The sequence below is a fragment of the Anser cygnoides genome, chromosome 11 (genome assembly GCF_040182565.1).
Source record: "Anser cygnoides isolate HZ-2024a breed goose chromosome 11, Taihu_goose_T2T_genome, whole genome shotgun sequence".
NCBI classification, from domain to species: Eukaryota; Metazoa; Chordata; class Aves; order Anseriformes; family Anatidae; genus Anser; species Anser cygnoides.
Genome location: NC_089883.1, coordinates 7,833,741 through 7,851,355, shown reverse-complemented (window position 1 = coordinate 7,851,355; position 17,615 = coordinate 7,833,741). Strand labels below are relative to the sequence as shown.

At 45.0% G+C, this 17,615-nt stretch overlaps 1 protein-coding gene across 2 annotated transcripts in view; it reads right to left on the bottom strand.

Annotated features, from left to right (window-relative positions):
- Nucleotides 1-862: 862 nt before the first annotated feature.
- AGBL1 (AGBL carboxypeptidase 1) overlaps nt 863-17,615 on the bottom strand; it is a 440,078-nt gene continuing 423,325 nt past the window's right edge. For both annotated transcript variants that reach the window (XR_010834249.1, XR_007166158.2), the window contains one exon: nt 863-8,656. The gene's annotated coding sequence lies outside the window, so the exon portion shown is untranslated. The remainder of the gene's footprint in view (nt 8,657-17,615) is intronic.

Genomic DNA, 17,615 nt, shown 5'->3' with positions numbered 1-17,615 from the left:
ATTGCAACTTTTAGTTATGCCTGGAGCAACTCTGAAGGGAAGCTGCTGCAATTGTCTGAGCTTGATTTCTCCTCCATCCTTTCTTGGGCTCTTTTCACACTTTTTTCTCTTCTCTTTGTGCAGCTGGATCCGTGTGTTTTGCTTTGTGCACCATTGCCACAGCCACACATTGCTTGTTTTTTTCCTTCTGCACATGCTTACAGGGTCCAAAATGGTACAGATGAAGCAGAGAGCATTATTCTCCCTGCAGGCTCACCCTAAACCACCCAGCCTTGATGGTAGCACTGTCTCCAGCTTCATTTCCCCTCAGCTGAGCCCACAGCCTAGCTGCTCTCCCACCCTTCCCATTATACCCTACTCAAATATCTAAGAGCAGGCAGCCTGTAGGTGTGCTGCTTGGACACCCTTCCCCAAACCTAATTACTGTATTTTTTCTTCCTGTGGTTAAAGCACTGGTTCAAAAGCAGAGTTATTTTTCATTTTCCAGTTTCTACAGAGACATATATTAAAATCCTCTTTGCAATTTCATATACTGTGACATCCTTTGCTTTAAATTATTCCTGCATCAAGCTTCTGTGTAGGAAAGGAGTTAGCTAATTTTTGAAATTCAGCTAAGAGTGGGCTGTGGACCATGCTCTCATGTCAGTGCAGCATTGATGCTTCCTCATTCTTCCTCCTCCTTTTTGCCCATACTCGTTCAGACGTAACAGGAGAAGCAAACAGACTCCTCCATCTTTTTCAGTTCCTGTAGCTACCATTTACCTATAACATTTTTATTTGAATTTATGATAATGACTTTCTTTTTTTTTAATGCTTTTTCATGATAGCAGTGGTCTGTCTTTATCTTCCCAGATCAGCTATGTTCATCCTAGCACAGCCAAGCCATGATTGAACCCATTGACCGTTAAAGCACCAATTCATATTTATTAACATGAAAAGTCTGGCCATGCCCCTGAGCTGAGACACGGAGTGGGACCCTGCTGCGCCAGGCTCTGTGCACACATCCAGGCACGTGAGCAGGACACTTTGCCGAGACCCCACTCCGTCACCAGCACAATTTCAAGTGGTAAAGGTCTGATTTATTGTGAATACACCTCAGTTTATATGAGCACTCAGAGAGTTAAAGCTAGCAGTTAATTTTTTTTTCCTTTTTTTTTATAGTGACTGCGTGCTTCTCAATTTCTGTATTATTCACACCTCAACAAATCTTATTTCATTAGATTTTGGGAACTGCAACGGTAATTTTGGTGATTAACTTTAAATTGGGGATAATACACAAGCAGACATTAACATAATGTCAAAACAATTTTGTACAATTGTTACTTAACCTCGGTCAAATCATTTCCACCCCCAGCATCCTCCCAAATGGACCTTTATTAATATGACACAGACAAACACAAGAGAACCCTGGGCTCTACTCAGGGAAATGATTAAACAAGAACACTTATCAGAAATGATCACGCAGGGTAACAAGGCAGGAGGGCAAATCTCTGAATTCTTATATTCTCAAGGCTGCGTATGGCCTTTGGAGGAGCTACACGAATGAGCCCTTGACAGGATGCTCGGGAAAGGTGCCATAAATTGTCTTGCCTAGATGACAACTAGCAGAGGCTCAGCAGCAAGATGTTTAACTTCTTGCATTTATTATACACAGGTGATTCTTAAAGCTGATGGATGGGTATTAATTACTGTGGAGACTGGAGATCTTTATTTCTATCCTGATGCCACAGCTCAACCCGAGAGAAACCATTTTAAGGGCTGAAGGAGAGCTTGTTCTCTGCAGCCTTTTCACTCAACGGACAGCCCAGAAAAGAAGCATAAAAAGCAACCAGCAGTGATGTGCCAGGGACACGTTGGTGCCCCACACAGACAGGGCGCACATTTTCTCCCACGAAGACTTGCCACCCCCTCCCTGCAGGATGCCGCTCGTGTGAGCCCTGCTCATCACTGCGCGGGAGCCAAATTCCCATCATCCGCTGTAATTGCCAGGGAATCCTCCTGGGCTTTAATCTCATTAACTGTCAGGGGAAAGCTAAAACATTCAGCCAGGTGGCCAGCTTTCAGTCTCGCTGGATTTCCCAGGGCCTGGTCTTGCAATTCCCAGAGCCTTTTTTGCAGTCAGCAGCAGGGCTCCCACTGGCACCGAGTGGAGGGGATACTTCCCTCGTTGCCGAGGATGGACCGAGGGGTGCAGGATTGATGCAGCCATGTCAGGGACTGGCTACCTGCTTTGCACACGTACTTCCCCAAAAAATCACTTCCAAAGCACAGCACAAATTGGAAGTCAACTGAAAATTTGACTTTGATCTCCAGCTGGGACTGTTAAAGGAAAATACAGGGTAAATAGGAAAAAAAATTAATTTGTCAACAGGCCATCTTTTATCCAAAGTGCAAGCACAGAGATTAGTACTGTTGGCAGAAGAAGAACTCCCCTTTCCCATCTAGCCTTGATGCTTCTGACCAGCCTGGTGTAACATTAATTTGCACAGCCCTGTATCCTTGGAGAGGAAATCCTTCCCACAGGCTCTGCTTGGTGCAACATGTGGCAGTGATGTGGGTTTGGACAGTGGAGAGGTCCCCATCAGCACCATCACTCCTGGAAAATCTTTAAAAGTTTGAAAATGTTTTGCTCCACAAGGTATGTCCTCTTTTACATGCCCAACCAGAGACACTGATCTCAGATTTCTGAGATAGGAAGAAGCAGAAAAACGGCTTAGATTCACAAGCAGATTCACAAATCTCCTCCTGCAACTACATTCATTCTCAGGAACTTTCATTTAGTTACTCCAAGTTTGAAATATTCAAGATGAATGATTGCTTCTGGCAATGTTGACTTAAATTAATTCTGACATTTATTCCAAAAGTTTGGGGGGGAGCAGGGGAAGGAAGAAAGGAAAAATAACGCTGGTCCATATTTTCTTTAGAAACCTTTTTTTTTTTTTAGGTCATGTTTTGTTAGAGTTTTTTTTTTTTTCCACATAATCGGTCTGAATGGAACATAATAAATCTGAGAAGGTAATAAACAGCTCATAAAAAATCACTTTTCAAACTGTTGCTAAAACAACCTCACAACAGTTGGTGCTCTAATGGCTCACTGGAGGGATTGAAGAAGGCTTAGGTGAGCCGTGAGCTCCTGGGTAACAAAAAGGGGTTGTTTTTAGCCCACTGCCATGGCTTTACATTAGGAAAAGTCAGTACCAGTGCATGGAGAAAGCACGAGGCAACCATTAGGAACTCTTTGCTCCTTTCTTTGCCTTTGATCTCTCCCATTTTTCTCTGCAATACGCTATCATTTCGAAGGTTTTGTGTTTTCTTCACAGGGTCTGCAGTTTATTAGGAGGTCTTGCAGGGAGGTGTTTTGTGGTTTGCAGCAGGTAGAGGATATGGCACAGATGTTCTGGGGAATCGTCTGGACTGAACATCTGCTAGGGGGTTGGCAGTGATGTGATGAACAGGATTTGGTGCACAGGATGGTGTCTTCTGCACTGTGTTAAGATCTCCTTTTCTGTTTGGAGGCCTTTTTTTTTCAGACATATGTGACCAGAGCATATGCATTTACCACATCTGCATTTTACTAAAACCACATTTCTTATGAAAAAAAAAAAAAAAGAAAGAAAGAAGACACTTCTACAAACTCTCACAGCATGAAAGTGTTTGGCTGAGAAGAAGCCCTTGCTGCTCCCAGACCTCGCTGAAACAACAAGCTCTCAAACAGAGAGACCGTGCATTAAACAAGCAATCACGTTGTTGTCTCTGCAGGCACACGGTCGAGTAAGGAGGAACAAAGCGTGAGTCACCGTGACGTACACAAGCAAAATTATGAATGATGAGCTAAAAATAAAGTGCTTTCAAATATAGTCGTGTTCCTCCTTCTGACCGAGGAGCATATTCCTCCAGGGGTGCTGATACCTGCTTATCTCGAGCTGGGCAGCACATTCAGCCACGAGAAGGGTGCCGAAGCAAGCAGCTCCCTCATGGCCCTGCAGCTGCAGCACGGGATTCATGCCTGCTAGATGAAGACAGCCATGCTGTCCCCAAGGCTGGGGCACTGCCTAGTTGTGGCATAATCGCTCTTCAGTCCTTTGAAGGCCAGACATCACCCATTCAGAAGTCCTCCTCTGTGTCAGCTCTCCTTTAAAAAGAGACAGGATCTCGTGAGACTGTCAAAATGTTACGTTTTCAGCCTGCGCTGAATGGAGACAAAAGTTGAGCATTAAATACCACCACTGATGAAGTCTTTTTCTCTGATAGGCAGGGCTGCCAGCTCGATGAAGCTCCTCCTAAGCTTTTTAGTGCACTGATATTTCACCGTGCAAATTGCTTCATCCTGAGAGATGGTCTTGCAAGGTAACGAGTGCATAAATCCTAAGGTCTCTGCTCCGTTTTTACAGTTTTTACACAGTGTTTACTCGCCTTGCTTGAGCAAGGGCAGAGTAAAGCCTAGGCAATGACATTAGCTCCTCTATGGATTAGAGAACGAGCAGCTCTTTATAATATTTCTAGGTCTATAGCTGCTTTTGCTGCATGTTACCCAGGTGGGGAAGAAGACCAGAGTCAATGTGGACGCTTAAAACTTATTTGCCAGCCTGATGGCTTCTCTCTATTTCTCTCTTTTCACACAGACACAAAGCAAAACTCTCTGTGTGTCATACATCACCAGCCCGGACTAGAATCCCACTGGCAGGACTCAGGCAAATATTTGGAATTTTACCTGGACTCCAAATCTGGGTCAGGCTGACATCCCAAACCAACAACCAGGAGTGAGAAAAAGCAGGATATCAGGGAGACAGCATCAGGCAGGACGGGATCCATCCGGGACAGGGGAGCAGGGAGCATCAGCAGCTGGGCTGCCAGTGTGCGGTGCTGGCTCCCCTCGCTGCTTCCCAGATGTAGCAGGTGTAGAGGAGGTGACAAACGAGCACCGAGCAACCACGTTAAGTGACTCAGGAAATCTGCAGATATTATCACAGGACATGGGAGTCCAGGACAGTTCTAAGGCTGTGAGACAGTCCTCAGCACAGAAGACAGCTTCGCCTTGATTTTGAAGACTAAACGTTGCTAACCTCCATGGGCTGAGAAGGGGATGGCTTTCAGATCTTTAGAAGGAACGAGGAAAGTACAGCGGTGTCTGACTAGTCTTTTTTTTTTTTTTTTTTGCTAATGAGCTATTAGAAGTTGTTTTTGAGCCATACTCTTTGCCCTCATTATAACTGCATTCCCATAAGCTGAGCTTTCTGCCTGTTGTAATGAGCAGAAATCTGGACTGATGCACAGTTTTAATGAGGTATGGTTTAGATGTAAAACAGAACGACTAACATCTGAAGGGAGACCTCAAAGTGGAGTAACAGGAACAGGTAGAGGATTTACCACAACGGAGAAAGCTGGGTAGGACAAGAGGAACAAACCATTTTCCTCTCACAGGCAGAACAGATAAAACTTGCCCCCCAAAATTGAACGTGAATTTAAGAGGTGATATCTCGAAGGAGGTAATTCACCGAGGGAAAAGGAGGAAAGCTAAAAACGGATCCAGCAGTTAATGACACCTTAGAGTTGATGAGTGAGAGGAAATGCTCTCTGTCGATTACACCAATGAGGGATGAAACAACCAGCAGAACATTTCTTTCTATCTTTTCATGAAAATTAAAAGGGCAGTTTTCACAGCTGGTGAAGGACTTTTTTTTTTTTTTTTTTTTTTTTTTTCCCTTCTCTCTGCCATCTGATCCTGTTTCCACTTTGAAAACAGCAAATTTATGCCTGAAGCTGAACGGGTAAAAATTGGACTCTGTTGCCTGCGGGTATTTTGCCATGAAGAGCAGCGGGATCTGATGAGAGATTTCATCCAGAGCAAATCAGAGAATATTCAACAATGTCTCTGTTTTCACAGGGGACTCTTCTAGGGAGGCAGGAGCAAGGGCTCAGCTGGTGTGCCCCAACATCCTTGGGGCAGTCTGTGCTATGAGGGGGGAGCACGGGGTAAGACTGTCAGGTTTTTGCCTGCATCCTCTGTTCCCAATGTGACAAAGTGAGACATAAGAGGAATCTTCAGTGTGAACCCAGAGGAGAGAGAATGTCTTCACCATGCAACTGTTATGGCTCGTGATGTTAAAAAGCAGGACTAACACTTGTGTGAACTCCCAAATTCTCCTACAAATCTCCATCAGATGTTGCTCTCCAGTGCACAATACTGTCCTCTCTTCCTTGTTAGCATCCTGCTTCTTCTAGAAAGATTAATAGTGAAAAATTCATCAAGACTTACCCTGAAATAGTTTCCATCAAGTACCAGTACAGGTCATGGCTCTTGAGACAAGTAGGGAAAAATCCCCATTTTTTCAGGAGTAACTGGGCCTTTTTCCTGAACCTGGATTTACATCCATTGCTCTCTCTTTGTGATTTGTGACTGCTCAGACTCATTCCTGCTGCATATTCATGTGGGATGCACTACAGTGGCCATGTTCAGAAGAAAAGATGTGCAGGCACAAAGGATAGAGATTTCTGATATTATCTTCAATGAAATTTTAAACACTGCAAGTGCTGATATGGCTGGCTCAGCATCCCACCACTCACTCGCTCGTTCACATTCTGGCTGTGACTCAGTGGTTTTGTCCCCATGTGTGTCCCTGAAAAGGTTTCCATCTTGGGATGACCGTGGGCTTCAGAACATCCCATGTGTGTGGGGGTTTATTCCCTGAACCCCAACAACTGCTCCCATCTCCCTGACTGTACCATATTGTGGCCAGATTTCTGCAGCTCCTCGTTAGGACAGGAAACACAAGCATTAAATGCAGGCTGCTTTCTGCAGTACTTGGCCAGCTGCAGTGCTCAGTCCCACAAGACTCTTGTGGTGCATTTCCCAGCCTCTGCGCCTCCCAGGACTTGTTCCTCACTAAGAAGAGCTCTGCTGTGACTGTGTCTCTCTTTTTGCAATAGGACAGCCAACAATCTGAGAAATCTGAAGGGCAAGGCTCTGTTTGCACATGGCTGAAGGACTCAAGTGCTGGAAGGCTTTTAAAGCCTTCACATGGCACAGAACTGGGGAGGCAGGGACGGACATATATCCAACTAAATGGAGGGGCTATGGAACTCTGCAACATCAGCTGTGTCATATGACCCAGGAAAATGTGGCATCCACTTCCGAAGGGGGCTAAACTGCTCCTGGCCCACGTGGCAAATCCCCTTTGGCAGTGTCCTGATCCCCTTTCAGACCTGCTGGGCTGGTGCCTGTCAGCTCCTGCAGCATGGTCAGGACGCTGGTCCCCATTCAGTTCTGGAGCATTTCCACTCTTGGCAAGAAGCTGTTAAAAATAAAGGGGCGGTGGGGAGGGGGAATGTATCGCCTAATTGATTAGCTCCGTGAATCACAGAGATGCCAGCCTGTCAAAGAGTAAATCACTGAAGCTGTCTTTGATGTCTCCTTCGGTCAAGGACACACCAGCCTGCTGCAAATGTTGTCTTTCCTTTAATGTGCTTTCTCTCCTTCTGTCTCTCTTTTACACTTGTGCATGTGCATGTGGGGATTTTTTTTTTTCCACTGGATGCCTGCAGCTGCCATACCTTGTGTTTTGATTCCTTCGGCAATTACCAGCTAAGCAGGGTTGGGTAGGACAGGCCTGCAGAGGAGAGATTACTGAGGACTGGTAAATGCACGGAGGGGTATTAGGGACCCCTCAAGGGAGCTCTCTCCCTCGTTCACTCTGAAAAATATCTCTCATTGCAGTCTTCCTGAAGTTAAAGGGGACCTCCAGTTAATCTCTAGCCTTGCAGCAGCAGCAGTATCTTGCTGGAGGAGAGGGGAAATGCAGGCACAGCTGGCTGCTAGCAGGAAGGCATGGTCTTTTTGCATTATCTAAAGAGCTGTTGGTTGTTTCTTCCCATTTCCAGCATGGCTGGAGATGCAGTAGCAGTCATGTAGTGCTGAAAAAACTATAATAAAAAGCCAAGTGATGATGATGCAGCTTTTGTGACGGAATTTCAGCACTCCCAACAGGAGATGAAGCCGAAAGACACACACAGAAAAAAAATAGTGCTACTCAGACAAAACAGAACAAGTTAACAAAATTTGTCTGGATTTCAAGTCTGAGCTAGTTCCAAAACTTTGGAAACTGTTATAAGGCACATCTCATCTCACGGCCAACACACGCTGCACCTTGCATCACGTGCCATCTCAGATGGAAGATTGCTCCCTGGGAATGAAGTGTTTTTCTTCCTTGGTTTCTTGCCAACGCCACCTGTCTGGCTCTGCCTAGGTAATGCAGCACATTGACAGCGAGCATTGGCTCACACAGCGAGTCGGACCTGGGCCAGGCTGGAGATGGCCTGTTAGTGGCTGTCACTCACTTGGCTGGGCTGGTTGTGTGGTGCCGGGAGAGGGTTCAGTGAAGGAAGGCTTCTGCCAAGATTTCCTGCATGACAGCACCCTCCTTACAGCAGCCCGGGGCCTGACGGAGCTTCTTCCTGCACTCCCCGAGAACAGGCTGCAACGGAAAGGAGCTCTGACATTTCCAGGCTGTCCTGTTGGGAGGTCTCTGCATACACAGTCTGTTCCCTGGCTTCATTTTCAGACGGTGGTCTGCTCCTACGCATGCTCACAGGTGTCTTGTACGCAGAGGACTGTGCTCCCAGAACATGTCTTGCTGTCATTTCCTTGTAATCCACCTCCCTGAAAAGCAAAGCAGGGAACATCATCACTCAGTGGGCTTAAAACAAGCCCAAAACATCAAAAACAAATGAGAAAAATTGCTCAAGGGTTGAAACAACAAAAAAGGTAGTAATGAAGAAGGGTGAAAGAAGCAGTGATGGACTCCACTGGGCAAGGCATTCAGTCTTTCAGGGTCTCCATCCTCTCCTGTAAAAGAAGTATCATTCCCTCCTTGGAGTGTGTCAGAGAAATCCCTTTCCTCAAGTTCTCAGGCCACAAAGCCAGAAGATACCAGTCTGACCATTCAGTTTGGCCTCTGCATTACACAAATTGCCATGAATCAATTCTCCCAAATAAAAAATATTGTAAAAGTTCATCAGATCTTGATGTAATAACCACAAGTGACTGTGAATCCACTACAGTCTTTACAAAATGGCTCCAGGACTTAATCACTCTCACTGTAAAATTTGTGCACATCCTAAGGCAAATCAGTCAGTCCAGTCCTTAATTTGTAATTTGCACTGTAATTTTCTGCTTTTGTCTGCCAGGCTGAGAAACTTATTGCCATATATGCATTCCCCAAGAAAGAGTTTCCAGACTGTGACCAAGTCAGCCCATCAGCTTGTCTTTGGTAAGATACCTAGGTGGAGGTCTCAGAGTCAAAGGTGATATTTCCTATCTTAGGAGCAATTACTGTTTTTTTTTTTTGTTTGTTTGTTTCTTTTTTTGTTTGTTTTTCTGAAGCACCTTTGATTTCCCAACAGCTTTCTTGAACTGTGAAGACCAGTACATGATGCAGTATTCTGCCATGGATACCTGCCCATATAAATATGCTCTTTCTTCCTCCTCTTCCTTCTCTTTTTCTTCGACCCATTGCCTTAGAGGAAAGGGAATGCATCTTCCACACTGAAATCACCCGTGTATTTCTAGAGGTCACTGCTTTCCACGAGAGCTAGGGGTCCTTGGAGGCCACACAAGGAAACACTCTGAATGATTTCCCTTTTCGTTCCCTTCTCTGTTTTGCACTGTCAGCTTTAAATCCACTTCACCCATGCCACGCTTATCCTGCTTTGTTCTAAATTCCTCCTCAAAATGACAGTCAGTATCTATTCAAATGCTTCATACGGCAATCTTGTTATCATTATCAACCAAACGTGTAATTTTCTCCTCCTCTCCTCTCCCCAAAAGTATATGATCTTAGTTTATTAGATTCTGTTTCTATAAAACAAGCGATGGTATGAGGCACGATAAAAATATAGAGAAAGGTGATGAGGCATCTTATTGCCACCTTTGAATTCTGCTTGGTTTTCCAGATATGCAAGATATTAAGCCATCATTAAGAACAGGCATACTAATCTCTCTTAATACCTTAGCTGACAGAGCAGAAGTGACCACTGGAGGCTTTTTAAAGGGCATGATACTGTTGAACTTAACTGGAATCTAAATTCTTGTGATTTCCTTGTGTACCTTTAGTTAGAAAATCCTGACAGGATGCTAATGCCTGGATTCATCTACTGCAGAAGAAGTGATTACTGGAAATATAGAGATGATGGTTTAACATTACAGTGTATGTGTAAATTCTTTATCTTGGACTTGAGATCTTAAAGATCCTCTCAAAGGTAATCAATGGCACTTTAGTACCCTTTGAAGCTTTTATTCACAACACTTGCGTGCTACTTTGTGCCACATTGACTTTACTATTTTCTTCCAATTTTAAACAAAATTACTCCAGATCTGCATTTAAGATGCTATAAATGTGGTGATCTGTCAATCTCATTCATGCAGTGCTTCGGGTGTTCCCTCTCTGCAGTAAAATCCGGGGTCATCATTACATTTTCATATGCTCCAGGACAGCAGTGGGCTGATTGATTGTTTTACTCTGTGCTCGCCATTCTGGGAATTGGTCCACCACATCTTAAAAGAGCACAACAGGGTTGAGATTGACCAACCAAAGAATTATGATGCTTGAAAATAAATTTGATGAAACACTAATGTAAACAGGGCTCTGAGGCCCTGAATGGGCAATATTATATATGCGAAGTGAATGAGGGCTGGATGTTCTTTAAAAATGCAAAAGCAATTTCCTAATTTTAAGTCTGCACATATGTTTAGGGGTTGACTTGGGACCTTAAACAGGATGTTTTTTCCCTTTTTTTTAAACTATGGTTTTAATCTCACACAGCCACATGAGCTAATCAGTGTCAGAAGCAGCTACTTTGGTCCAGCCCGTAATATCTTTCCTGAGAAAGAACTGTCACAAACAGCCTGTAAGAGATGTTAGTCACGTTCCTTGGTGTAATACTGGAAGCACCCAGCTATAATGCTGGTGAAAGTAGTGTGAGAGCCAATTTAGAACAAAATAAAATAGTTATGTGCAAGACAAGAAGTCTCTTTGAAGAAGAGACTGTAAATGTGCAACATGAAACAAGGAAATTGTTTTAGTTATATTATGATTTTAAGTCATATTTCATTTACTCTGATACCATTGCTATCACAGCAATAAGAACATTATAAAACCTGTAAGAAGGAGTTGAGATGGCTTCTTACACCACAACACCTGAAGAGTCACTTTTCATAATCCCTAAAACCTGCAGTACCCCAAGAAATCTCCCATCCCTTTGTGCTCCAGCCAGAATCAAGCACTCATTTTTTTGCCATGCACCTCACCTATCCCACCCTTCAGTACTTAATAACCGAATGCTTTTCTGTTGATTTCTCTATATGGCAAAAGTCAGAGGCGTTTACATTTCATGGATATAAATTGCCAAACTGCATCTTTAAAAATATATCAAAAAGTCTAATTTATTCTTCTGCCTAGAAGACGCCATGAATCTCTCATTCCTCCATGTCTTATATTCAGCCAAGATTTTTACTGCAGCTGGTACTATGCAGGCAAGTTTTCCTTGTATCTCAAAAGGCTGGAGTCGACCTTATTTCAAAGGAAAGCTTCTTCCCAAGCACGGTGTTGTGACCAACCTGCTAGGAAGACCTCGAGGAGATCAGAGGTCAGTGCCCCAAAGTCATGCGTGACCCCTGCTGGACCTGGCTGCACTGTTCCCCCTGACCGGGAGCACTAAAAGTTCGGGGCGAGCCGTGAAATATTTAACCAGGCTGCCACTATGTAAAAATGATAGAGTGTGCCTGAGCAGAACATCTGTCAGCGAGGTGGCAGCTGGCAGAGCCCGGCAAGGATTTCCTGGAGAGAAACGGGGCATAACTTACCAGGAGAGCTGCAATGCCGGGCTGCGTGGGGGGGCGAGGGGAGCATGTGTGAGCGAGCGTGTTACTCGCTGGAGAATAAATGCCCTGAGGAACCTCATTTGGAAGGGCAAACATGAGTGCTGCAGTGTGAGAGAGGAGATACAGATGAATGCAGGGGCATGTATGCCTAACAGCGTGATTCCTCATAGCCCAAGCGATGATCTCTGGTTTCCCAGAGGCTCTTGCTGCCCTGGCTCTGGCAGTGAAGGATAATCCCAGCCCTCTTCCTTGTAGGCTACTGCAGCAGGTGCAGGGGCCTAGCTATGGAGAAGGCCAAACTCCAAGAGTTTTAAGAAAGGGAGACATGGATCAAGTTGATGGTTTCACTTGGCAATTCCACTGCAAATGGGGTTGAGCAGCCCCGTCCATGGGCGGGTATCCAGGATCTGGCCCAGCAGAAGGCAAAAGCTTTGGGGTCTGAAAGTCATCCAGCACAGTATGGGGAGAGGTGTGGTGATACTGCTCTTCTTCCTGCACTCCTGCTTTCAAAGCAGCTCCATCTGACCTTCCCCAGGAGCAGACATTGGGTGTCCCATCGCTGGCTTGCTCCCCCCAGTAACCCACTTCTCCCTGCACTGAGCTCACAGCAGGACTTCCATGGGAAGGGACATGAGCAGCCACTGGCACTCAGGAGGGTAAATACAAAAGGGTTTCAGCTCCCCATTTCAGTGCTCTGTCTCTGTTCCAGGGTAACCCCTTATATGAACCCACACAACCACTCTCTTCTTTTGTCAGATAATGCAAAGTTTAGGTAACACAGTAATTAATTCCCTCATCATTACCACTGCCCTCTTGCAGATATTTCTGCTGGCTGAATTTAGCAATATTTTAAGAGAAACTATTTCCACTTTTGCTCTAAAGTAGAGGTTGCCAGGCACTGACAGTTTTGTCCGTGATGCAGGGAATTGTAAAGGGTTAATTGTCCAGGGGCACATGTTTGAGAGCAAGAGTGTGGGAGGGAGACAATGAGAGAACAGAGTTGGATGCAACTTCTTTGCATTCTCCCCCACGCTCGTTTTGGAGGGTGTTTCAGGGACAAGCTGTGAGGAATGCACACTATCTAATCTGCATGTATAATGTAAATATGCACATTTTTATTTGCTCTCTCCATCTGCAGGGAACTTGCTGGCATCAGAACGGCCATGTGGTCTCCCAGTGAAGTTTCCTTGTAAAAGGGAAGGAGGAGACTTAGCAAGGCTGCTTGCTCTCTGCCTCGTGTGCACACAGTGGAAATGAGTGAACAAAGTCCATCCTACTCATACCTTCATGTTTTTGCTGTTTGGTCCTAGGACCTTAAAAATAAAGTCTGGATTAGGCTTCCTACAGAGAGCTGGTTCATTGACTGAGCTGGAAAATCTGTGTGGAGGGTGGGGAAGAAAAGAAATTCCACTTGACCACCCATAAATGATCATTTAAACCTTTTTCTCTAACAAAGCAGGGATCTAAAGAAGTAATCAATACTTAGGATGGGACAAATAGTTTTGGTACTTTGGAGTAGAGAAAATTAAATGGAGGCAAAATCAAGAATGCTATTTTTTTTTTTCACATGAGAAAATCAAAATGTTTCATCTGAAATTGTCAAAATAAAACATCTTGGCTGTATGTTTGGCAGGTTTTTCCTGTTTGCATTTGAAGCAAGGAGTAATTTGCAGATTGACTAAATCTGCTTAATTCTGCATTTTTACTAAAAAAATAATCTCTGCCAAGAGCTGTTAACCAGCTTCATTGTGGCCTTCTGAACAATGTGCCTTATACTGGTGGGGGAGTCACTTGCCCTGTCCTCAATAGCCTGCAGTGCCTGGAGTCCTGGATGCCATATAAACTGCCCGTCTGCTGACTGGCTGGAGTATCTGGCTTGCTCTGCAAAACTTTTTGCAACCTGGTCACCTCAAATCAGGGAGAGATGTTGCTGTGTAGAAGCTAAGGGTGCAAAGGCACAGCAGTTTGCACAAAGTCACCAAAATCTAGAGAAAAGTTCCTTCATAATATCTTTCAGGAACCTAGACGTGCCTTTCAGTTTTATTTATTTATTTTTAAGGCATCACTGACTCAGAAGTGTTTTTAATCTATTTTCCTTATTGTTCCACAGCATGCATGTGTATTTGTGTGAGGTATTTGTGTGTATGTGATTGTGACAGTATAAATATTAATAGCACAAGGGTGAGAATACATGTGGCCCTCAAATGAGGTTATATAAACACACAGCTGCTGCGCTATTTGTAAATTTATAAAGACACATTTCCATCAAGAGTGTGAAAGTCAAATAAGCGTGCAGAGAGAGAGAGCACATATGCTACATAAACTGTGCAAGAAGCCTATGGAAATTACATGGTTCTACTTAAATCATGGTCCCACTGAGGTCAACTGGAGCAGTGTCACTGACTTCAGTGGGATCAGGACTTGGCACAGTGCACTTGCAATGATTTCCCTGGATAAGGCAGATCAAGCTACTGGAAAAAAAAACAGAAGATCACACTTTTATCACAGTAGCAAGAGGGCTGATCCCTTGCGGCTGGCTGACATCTGAGCCAGATGGGGACGATGTAGCCATGTAACAGCCACAGAAAAGAGCTTCTACTCTGGTGTCCTGCAGATTCTGCTGTTGTTGAGAAAACAGAATCTGTGTAGGATATTGCACAGGGAGCTCTGCAACTGCCTCCCTGCACTCCCCTAAGAACCGAGATGTGCTAGAGAGTCACAGTAGTGGTGCACCAGCCAGGCCAACAAAAGAGCATTACTTGTGTATTTGTATATTGACAATGCGCAGGCCAGATCTATACGCCATACAGTCCCATTTTTTGTGGCTTCAGCAGCTGCTTGCACTCAGTTTCCCCAGGGAGATTTTACAGTCACTGTCAGACTCCATTCTGGATGACAGGAGCTGACGGGTGTAAGGTTTCATCCCATGGACAAGGTGGAGCACAACGCGAGATGAGTCAGAGGCAGGAAGGTTACAGGCACAAGAAGAAATTGCTTGGCCAATAAAATGGATTAAGAAATTTATAAAGCCACATTTTCTCAGCTCAGTATTACATTTCTCCTGTTGCAGAAGATGCTACTCAGACCCCAGCAGCAAGTCTAGGATTGTTCTTTTGGCACAGAGTTACCCTGGCAAAGACAGCAGCCTTTGAGTCAGGGACATCTTCCCGTGAGGCTATTCTCAGCCTGCTGCAACAGAGCAAGTCCGTGCCCAACTCAGATCAAGGCCCTGGCATGTGGGTATTTGTTTGAACCTTCTCCACATTCTGTGTCTGTCAAGGTTTGGTAGAGGTGGCCAAGGAGGAGCTCATGTGAAACCATACATTAAATTTCCACAGTCTTCCTGAGTCAGCCTGCCTCATGGGATGGGTGTTGAGCAAAAATCAGATTATTATACATATACATATCTTGCTTTGTAGAATCACCAATGTTTTAACAACTGGGTCAAAATGTAGTCATGTGGTCACCCAACCCTGGTGGGACATTCAAATGGGTTGCATCCCAGCCTCATTCTGCCTTTGACTGGGGCAGCTTATCTTCTAATGGTCTAACTTATGTTGTCCTCAATGGAGAGCATCCACTGGGGGAGTTATGCAAAAGGGTGGGTTGTGTGTACTGCAGTGTGCTGCACACTAGCCTCCCTCTGTGGTCAAGACCTTATACTGAAATGAGAATAACAGCCTTTCAGGTAATTGAATTTTTGGTTCACTAGCAGTAACACCTCTTTTCTGTGTTGTTTTTGACGGTTATTTTAAAGCCGAAAGTAAAGGAAAAAAAAATCTTAGTTTAATCAAAACATTTTTTGTTCCTTTGTAAGGGTGATAGCTGGGCTTTGAGCACACCTTTCAAAATGAAATGGAAGGTAATTTTGAACCAAACTAAATTTGCAATGGAAAGATCAAAATATTTTGTTTGAAAATCGCGAAATGAAACATTTAGATTCAAGTAACAAATTCAATGTCAAAATGAAGTTTCTAAATTCCCCCTCCAGCCTGTGAGAAGGATTCAATGAAGCAAACATGAATTTGCAAAAAGTTGCTGTGTTACCAAAACTGCATTACCCACTGAAATAAAATAATCCCAAAATGTCTTTCTGATCTAAAAAATGATTCCACAAATGCAAGAGATCAGGCAGCTGTTTCTTGGACAGAGAGTGGAGCTGTTTTGGCCACGGTTTCAGCAAGTCACCCCTCAGCTTTATTTTAATGTCCCTGCTCAGTGATCATGAACCTCTTGTAATTTGGTATAGAAAAACATCCTGCTAGTGCCATCGAGGACGGAAGATAGTTCACCTCATCCAGACCACAATATGACAGCAACGTGGGCTTGATTTATCATACCTCTCTTTAAGTTATTTGTGTTTGTTCCAACCAGCAGACTGGCTTTTGCTATGATCCTTTTCAATGTGGGGAGCAGGCCCTGAGGAGAGTGATACAAATTTTATGGGAATGGTTTGTATTTCATCCCAAGGGTTTTTTTCCTGCTTACGCAAAATATGAGTGAAAGAAGCGGGTGGGGGAAATACTGGTTTCTGTGACTGTGCAACGAAGGAGCCACATGTGTTTTGCAGAGGAAGACTGGGGATGGGTCAGGGCAGAGGGTGACGGGAGCATCACCAGCCATCGGCCAGGGGACAAAATAGCAGCGAGCCCCTCTCTGGCTGAGTAACACATTCGTGGGCAAGGTAAGAAACACCCAGGGAGGGCAACTTCAACCAGCCAACAGCCACAGACAGCAAAAAGCCAATCTGTCTGTAACTTCTGACTGAAGCACGGTCACGGAAACCTTCCATTGCATTGCCTGGGGTGGGGTTTGAGAGGGCACGGAGGGAGGGAGCCTGTGTGCGAGCCGAGCTGGCTGATCCGCAGGCAGCTGAGCACCGCCGGCAGCTCCGCTCTGCTCAGCTGCTCTCAGCGCAGCTCCAAGACGGGTACTTAGCTCAGCTGGATGGCCTGGTCTGATGCTCCTGCTCCATTTTTATCCAGACAGGGATTTTCAAAACTACCTGAAATGCCTGTGATTGTGCAGGAGCTAGGTGGCAATTTGCCGGCTGGGGCCCCGCGTTGCAGTCGGCAGGACAGCAGGCGATCGGCGGAGGTGGTGGCTCACCTTGGGCAGGCAATGGGTGTGCAGCTGTGTGTGCTCCCCATCCCCTACTCACCGCCACCCCCAGCTTTGTCCCTTCTGCATGGGAGGTCAACCTGTGACAACACCGGGTCTCTAAACTCTTTCCCCCCTCTCAAAATACAAATGATAGAGGAGATAATTTACCTCTTTGTGGATGAACCCAAGAACTTTAGAAATTGAAAACCTTGCACGGTTACCGATGACCAAACATCTGCAATGTTTTCTGGGCCATGTGGTCAGGAATACGGCCATGGGGCCATCAGCCTGGCAGCTTTCAGGAGCTTTGGTCTCCTGGCATGTGTGCCCTGCTTGGGGTGATGGTGGTGTGAGCTGTGGCCTGACCTTAGTACCACTCTTCAGATGAGAATCCCCTCTGATTTTTTCCAGGCACACTCTGTATAGACTAATCAGAGGGCCCTGGCTGCTGACCCTCTGATGCATACACTTTTCCCTTTGATTTTCCTCTCCTGTTGCATGCAGAGCTGCCAAGCATCCAGGCTGTCTGATTGCATATTCCCCACGTCCCTTCACGATGGATATTAATCTGCTCTGCTTTATTTCACTCTGATTTCCCTCAGTGAACACCGGGATGGAGTGCATGGGAAGATGAAAG